This window comes from Mus caroli, chromosome 1 (assembly GCF_900094665.2).
Source record: "Mus caroli chromosome 1, CAROLI_EIJ_v1.1, whole genome shotgun sequence".
NCBI classification, from domain to species: domain Eukaryota; kingdom Metazoa; phylum Chordata; class Mammalia; order Rodentia; family Muridae; genus Mus; species Mus caroli.
In genome coordinates this window covers 122304776-122312761 of record NC_034570.1, presented here as the reverse complement: position 1 = coordinate 122312761, position 7986 = coordinate 122304776, and positions in this window count along the sequence as shown.

Genomic DNA, 7986 nt, shown 5'->3' with positions numbered 1-7986 from the left:
GGAATGAGCGGGGAGGTGCTTCTTTGTCTTGGTCAATCACCTCCTGCCCCCGCCTCCCACCCCCACCCCCCTTTACTTAGAGAGCCAATGAACTGCTACAAAGAAAGGGTAGGCGTGATAGAAGGCTGGAGCTGGTTTGAGCTGAGTGGAAGGAGAGTAAAGAGAGTTTGGCAGGGTGGAGGCAGATCAATGGGACTTGATTTTCTGTCTTGAAAGGGACGCATCAGTCTGGCTGCGCTCTATGGGCCCACTGAGAACCGGATTTGTTGTTTAGACTAGTCTTCCTCCACTTGAAGCTGAAAGTATTCTCCAGACTGCCATTCTGGTGCCTAATTTTGTAACCAGCTTTTCTAACTGCTCAGTCATTGACAGTTTCATATCCAGAAGAGGTTTCAAGGGTCTCAAGGTTAGGGATGTAGCTGAGTCACCCAGTCCCCAGAGCTTGCTGACAACTGTCCTGGCTTTTTTGTTTCTGGGGAAATAAAACTAACTTCTCTCTCTCTCTCTCTCTCTCTCTCTCTCTCTCTCTCTCTCTCTCTCTCTCTCTCTCCTATAGGAGGTAATTTCCGGATTAAAAAAAAAAAAAAAAAAGAAGCTTGATCAGCCAAAAAGGAGAGATAGCACTCACTTGAACTCTGTCATTTGGGTCTCTGGTCCCTTTTGGCTGCTTAGAGAAGGTGGCAATAGATATTAAACAAAAATAAAGTCAGCTGCCAACCAGTCTAGCAAGTACTTCTTTTGAGGGGAAATGTCTGGCGTGCTAATGGAGAAGAGTAGGTCAGGGATCCTCCTGCTTCCTGGAAGAAATCACCTCCAGGTACAGAGGCCACTTGCCAGACAGCAGTTCTGCTATTTCCCTGAATACAGGCCATCCCCAGTAGCCTTCAACTTTTAAAGGTATATCACTTGCCAGCAGCAAAAAGAAAAGAAAAATTAGAAAAACCAAACCAAAATACCTCATGCAAGAACCACTCAGTTTAAGCGCCTGCTGTATGCTGGTTATTACCTTAAGCATTTCTATGTCTTATTTAACTTTTGCTCCAACTTAGAAGCATTGCCCAATTCTTACAGCCCACACTTCACCAGGAGGTTAAATGACATGCCTGATATTTCCCAAGTGGGTAGTAGAGCAGATATTTTAATCCAGATTGTCCACTCCCAGCTTGCTTCATAGTTACTGTTCCCGATTCTGTGACTGGATGCTCTGGTGAAAGCAATGTAAAGGAGGAAGGACTTGTTTGGGTTTCATTCAGTTCAAAGGTACACCATGCTGGGAGGTCCTGGTGGTAGATGCTCCAGCCAGCTGGTCACACTGTATACCTAGTCAGGAAGCAGAGATGGCCAGTGGCCGACTTACTTCCTCCTTTTTACTCAGTCATCCAGGGTCCCATCCATGGAATCGTCCTGCTGGAATTTAGTATTTGTGTGCGTGGGTGGGGGGCTCAACTCAATTAACCTAGTCCACAGGCATGCCCAGAAACATGTTTTCTAGATCCTGATGCAAGAAGCAAGACCACCATTCTGTAGTAACAATTTCATGAATAGAGAAATGTAAGTTTTAAGTACTCTAATGTAGAGACACCAAGAATAGCTGGCATGGAATTTTGGCAGGAAACTGGTTTTTAGAGTCCCTAATTTTGAGAAATTCTGGCCATCTTTTCCTCATAGGCCAGGACCTCAGAGTGATATTATCTTTGATTTCTTCTAACATTTCTTCTCAAAGCCCCCATTACATTGGTTCAGGATGTAAAGCCTTACCAAATGAACATCCTGGGGCTTGAAAATGTCTCATTTTTTTTTGTTGGTGGGCTCAGTCATCCTCACATAGCTGCCTGCCATCTTTCAACTCTCAGAGTTCTGAGACAAGTAGGCACCAGTGGCCAGCTAGGGGAGGGCGGGCCTAGTACCTCCTGCTCATTTGTGAATGCTCTTGTGCTCACTGCATACGAGGAGCCTAACCATTCATTCCCTGCATTGTCAAAGTGGCAATCACAATCAACCATCAGAGCTGCTATGCACGTCTGCCTATGCTTTGGAAAAAAAATCCCAGTGGGAAGCATAAAGTTCACATCACAGATAACTTGTATAATTAATTCTAACAATTTGCTTCATTCCTTATTTAATTTCTGGCCTGCAGCTGTTTATATGTTTTATAGGAAGACGCATGGTGTGATGATGGTTTGTATATGCTTGGCCTAGGGAGTGGCACTATTAGGAGGTGTGGCCACTATGGGGTAGGTGTGTCACTGTGGGTGTGGGCTTAAGACCCTCACCCTAGCTGCCTGGAAGTCATTATCCTGCTATCGGCCTTCAGATGAAGATGTAGAATTCCCAGCTTCTCTTGCACCAGGCCTGCCTGGCTGGTGCTGGATTCTTGCCTTGATGATTTTGGACTGAACCTGTGAACCTGTAAGCCAGCCCCAATTAAATGTTGTCCTTTATAAGACTTGCCTTGGTCATGGTGTCTGCTCACAGCAGTAAAACCCTAACTAAGACACAGTTCCATCCTTTCTCTGTGATTGTAGGTGGGAGGGAAGGTCTCTACATTATCCTGAGACCAAGATGAGGAAGATAATCTGAGAAAGTGGGAGACAACCCAGTATCCATCCTATCTGCATCTTGTGGATCACATTGACTTCAGGACTATGATCTCTGTTTCTAATACATCATCTAAATATATGTGATGTCACAATACTAAGAAAACAGGAAGGGGATCTCTACACCAATTCACTGCACTGGGGCTATATTTATGGCTGGGGTCACTGGATTTGATCCAGGTTTTTATAGGTGAGTGATTTAAACGTTTACTTAAAATAGAAGCAAAACTTTAACGAATCTTTAAAAAGACTGAACACTTTCTCAACTTCCAATAAAATTAGAATAATCAGGAGGGTCTCCCATCTTTTCCCAGGTAAGTGACTTACATTAAATAATTCTTTGACTTTCTCTTTCGCCCTAGACATTTATTTACCTTGGGAAATGTTTCAGCTACCCAGGCACAGCACTCTGCCATCTACCACTCAGTTATAAAATACTACCATTCTAGCTGAAGTTATGCATAAGCATTGGCTTGTCTCCCCATTCTTCAAAGCACACATATGTCCTGGTGGAAATAAACCACTATTCTAATTTGAATGCTTCCTGCCTTCCATTTCCTTGCTTTTCCTGGAATTGAGCATGGTTTTCTTTGCTTCACTTTTTTTTAAAATTTTTTTTTGGAAAAATACAAACCTTTGAGGTTCCAAGTGAATTACAAAGGTGGCCTGGACTACAGGCAAGGGAAGACTTCCCAAGTCAGGAATAAGGCTTGATGGCTGAGGTAGGTCTTTGGGGAGAGGTACTGCTGATAGTTGGAAGTGAATTCTTGTTTGATGATCTGATTCTGACAAAGAATTACAGATCAGCTTCCATGACTCCTCTGTTTTCAGTCCTTGTTTCTGCTGGTACACTGTTGTGGTATGGTTATCACCTTCTTTAACTTAAAGGCTAGTTTACTATTTCCTTCCTCAGTCAGTGAGCGAGGCAGTCACTTAAGTGACCCAGGTATGGGCAGGTGTGCCTGAACACACATCCACACTCATTCTAAGTCAAAATAAATAACTTTGGCTCCTTAGGGTAGTTTACAAAGTCAGACTGCAAAACAACTGTGGGCCTCCATCCAAACTCTTCATGCTCGACACACATCATACTGACCAGGCCTTTCCTTTTCTCTTAAAGGAAACATGTTTTCTTTATCCTCAGGAAACACTTGGTGCCCTCTCTCTTCATGGTAATATGTGCTGGGTCTCTAAGTGCAGTGACCTCTAAAATTCTGACAGACAGGAAAGTTTTTCAGTTCAAGTAGAGGCTGGGGAATGAAGTGCTGACTTTAAATAAAGCAGAGTTAGGGATGGATTCAAGAGAGTAATTGTAATTAGGCTACAAACCACCAAGCTTTCATCAACGTATATAAGTCTGAAGCCAAATGTGAATGGAAACGAAGCCATATACTAAAATAGACCTTAGTTCCTAACACTATTTAATTGCTAAGTAGTTTTCAGGAGCGGGTTCTTCCCTATTTCTTTGTGGAAGTTTCTCAGCCCACGTGCTGTGGAAATCTAGAGTTTATAGGTTGGGTTTGGATATCTTTTCCCTACTGAGCGAGACAACAGCTTTGTTTTTTCTACACTACTCTGTTCCCATCACATCTGTGCCCTCATTCTCACCCCCAGGTCTGTCTCTGTCTCTATTACCCAAATGTTGGCAGTTGGGTTATTAGGTAGAATATGGTCACTCTTCCTTTTCTATGCATCTTTGCACCCTTCACTCCCATCATGTAATTTCCCCCTCACTACACTAACATATACCTCATGTTTTCTATCAATTCCATCCTGAAGAAAAATTTCCTCCAGGCTTCAGACCTGCAGCAGTTGGGGCCGATTGGTCTGTAGGCTACTCATTGGCTCTTGTTTTGGTATCTTCATCAATAACTGGGATAAATCCCTTTTCTGTTGGGTTATCTGGAGTGTAGACCTTCTTTGTTGGCTCTCTTCTTTTGGCAGAGCAGTCTCTACTAATTTCCTAAGGACAAATGCTTAACTAAACTCCTGTATGTCTGAAAATATCTTTCTTTTTACCCTTGTATTTGATTGAGAGTGGCTGCAGAGTTTTAAGGTACATCTTTTAGCTTCCAGTATTGCTGTTGAAAAGCCTCCAAAGTATTTCTGACTGTAAATTTTAGGCCCTTTTCTGTTTCCAGTATTTAGAAATTTACACAACAATGATGATGTGTTTTTAAGAGTCAAAGACTTTATTTGAAGCTCTGGTTCTAGTCATATCAAAAGCTCTTGGACTTCCCACTAAGAGCTAATAAAATTCCTTTGAGACAAAGATCTGACGATTCATTGGAATGCTTTTATGTCCTTACACTGACTACAACAAACAGCAAGGTCAATGTCTAATTTCTTATACTCTGAATTCATTTATTCATATTCATATATTCATATGTAGATATTTGTTACATGCCCAGCGTTTTACTTGGAGCTGAGAGCACTGTAATAGCAAACCAAATTGGCTCTGTCCAGACAGAGTAAACTGAAGATAAATACACATGCACTCATCTGTGCACACACACAAGTACATGTAACACAAGGCCTTAAAGTAGCCAAAGAGAGCAAGAATCTGGGTCCTTGCCCACTTGTAAAAGCATCTTATTTTTCTCTTCTCTCACCTGCACTATGAGCCGACTGGTTGGGAGATACTTCCCATAGTACTGAGTTTATAGATGCTGCATTTGCTGGTTGGAATGCTCTTCCTACTCTTTAAAGGACTAATTCCTCTGTGGCTTAGTGTCCATCCTTCATGCCAGTTTTTCTAAAAGGCTCTCCCAGACTCATGAATTTTAAATTGCTGCTCCACCTCACCCCTGCTGTTCTCTCCATGGACCCATACCATACTATTTCTTTACAGCATTGCATGCATTTTTCCTTCCAGTGCATAGAGCACCCAGGGCAGTTCCTGACATGATGGCACTATCCAAAAACTGCTCACTGAGGGGATCTGTCATTTTGTAACCCTGAGATAGGTGACAGCATACCCCACAAGGATATCTTTGGAAGGGTTTATCAGCTTACCTGAAATAGTTTAGCTGCTCCTAGACAAAGTAAAACGTTTTTCTCCGTTTTCATTTTGCGATTAAGAAAGACAAAACTGGAGGCAGGCACGGTAGTGCATGCCTATAATCTTGGCACTTGGAAAATATCAGGAGGAATGTCTCAATCCTGTTCACAAGCCGGAGCCTACCTAGATTACTGAGTGATACTCTCAAGGAAAAACAAAACAAAAACCACCCCACACAAACAATTCCCCAAATCGTATGTTTTGATATTAAATGAACATAATGGGAGGGTCACCTTTGCAAAAGGTCATACATAATTCAGTCTGCCCCATAGTTTGCAGGTTTAAGAACTTGATCAGCTTCTCCTGTAATACTAATACTCTAGGAGAAGTAATTCCATAAATACCATAAGGAACATTGATTTCCTAGCCTCAGTAGGAAGTAATTTCAGTCATAAAACAAAATGTGCAACTCTTATTAACTGTTAAGTTTGGTCTACAATTTGGGTGAATATTTCAGTACAATATCTGCAAGGAGGAAGGGAACTGATAGAAATGTTCATGCTACCTGCTTCTACCTCTTTTCCTCCTCCATCTGCCACTTCCAAGTTATACTCTTCCGCTTTGTAAATTTCATGGTAAATTTCATCTGTTGATAATCACAAGACAGGTAAGTGTCACAGACATCCATTTCTAGAAATGTTGAACCAGGAAATTCAGATGAGTCTTCTGTTGCAGTAATGAAGAACAAAAAGGGCAATAAAGAATTTGGTACACGACTAGGTCTGGAACAGGGAAAGGGTAGGCGTGGTGTGGTATGCCTAACATCTGGGGCCACATTTCTTCTGGAGAATTTGTTCATTTCAGACTGGGTAGCTGAGATGCTGTACAGCTGAATGGAACAAGGACTATACCCAGTGTATGCTGGCACCCCAGTGCACTACACTCTCAACTGAGTGGCAGCTCTTGTTTGATTTGTAGTTTCTGTTACATTTAGTTACTCTGACAAAAGGGCATCCAGATCAGAACAGTTTCTTTTTTTTTTTTTTTTTCTTTTTCCGAGACAGGGTTTCTCTGTGTAGCCCTGGCTGTCCTAGAACTCACTCTGTAGACCAGGCTGGCCTCGAACTCAGAAATCTGCCTGCCTCTGCCTCCCAAGTGCTGGGATTAAAGGTGTGAGCCACCACTGCAGAACACAATTTCAAAAACAATGCTTATCTGTGGATTCCCTGTTTCTAACCACCGAATTTCATGCTTAGAGATGTAGGATCTTTACCAACTTGGAAAGTATGCATTAGGCACAAATGGAGGCCTGCTTTGCAGCTTCTCCCACACCCAAGCTTCTCTTCCCCAAACTTTAACAGAATAATTGGGAAAACCTCCGATTCTCTGTGTGAGCCTGCGATACTGTAATACCATGGGAAAGGAGGAAGAAATTGTTTTGTAATTATCTTATGGCTAGTATTAAAATATTTTTTCAAGATTGGCAGAGACCAACTGACTTTTTTTTTTTTAAAGATTTTATTTATTTATTTATTTATTTATTATATGCTGTCTTGAGACCCTCCAGAGGAGGGCATCAGATTTCATTATGGATGGTTGTGAGCCACCATGTGGTTGCTGGGAATTGAACTCAGGACCTTCAGGAGAGCAGTCAGTGCTCTTAACCGCTGAGCTCTCTCTCCAGCCCCCAACTGACTTCTTATATAACTCATAATGCAGAAGACTTAAGACAGGATTTGAATTTAAAAAAAATATTAAAGCATTCATTTCTTTCTATTCTTGTTAGTTTCTGTGTGCTGTGTATGTCTATGGACTTAAGTCTATTAGAAAACTCTGGCCAATTCTAACAACTCCACAGTTTCTAGTGTTTAACTGCTGACACTGAAACATTATCCAGTGTTAGAGAAGCCACCATCTTCAAACAGATCTAAACCCACCCTGATTCTACTCTACTAAAGCCAGGAACACCCAACCTTTCCAATTAAACAATCCATCAGCCAAGGTTATTAAACTTCAGGAGTTTTAGAAAGAAATTTAGTCAGTGAAGGGAAGTTCTGAGTGCCTTCTGGCATCAGTAAAGAGAAACACTTAACCTCTTGAAGGTTGTGGGAAGCAGTTCCACAAATCCATGCTGTGGCCTGTTGGTAATACGTAACTTGAGTGTAGTATTCTTTACTGGCCCTTTGCCCTGATCCCAAAATATGCTCGCACAACAATGTTTTCACTTCATTTATTCCTTTAAAACAAGTCACTTCATACATTCAGATATTGAAAAAGTCACATATCATAAATAAAATGAATGCATCTTAATAACAAAGGCAAAATCATGAGTTGTATAAAATGAAGTCAGACATCTCCCAGAGAGCAGCAGCACATTGACCTTGGAAA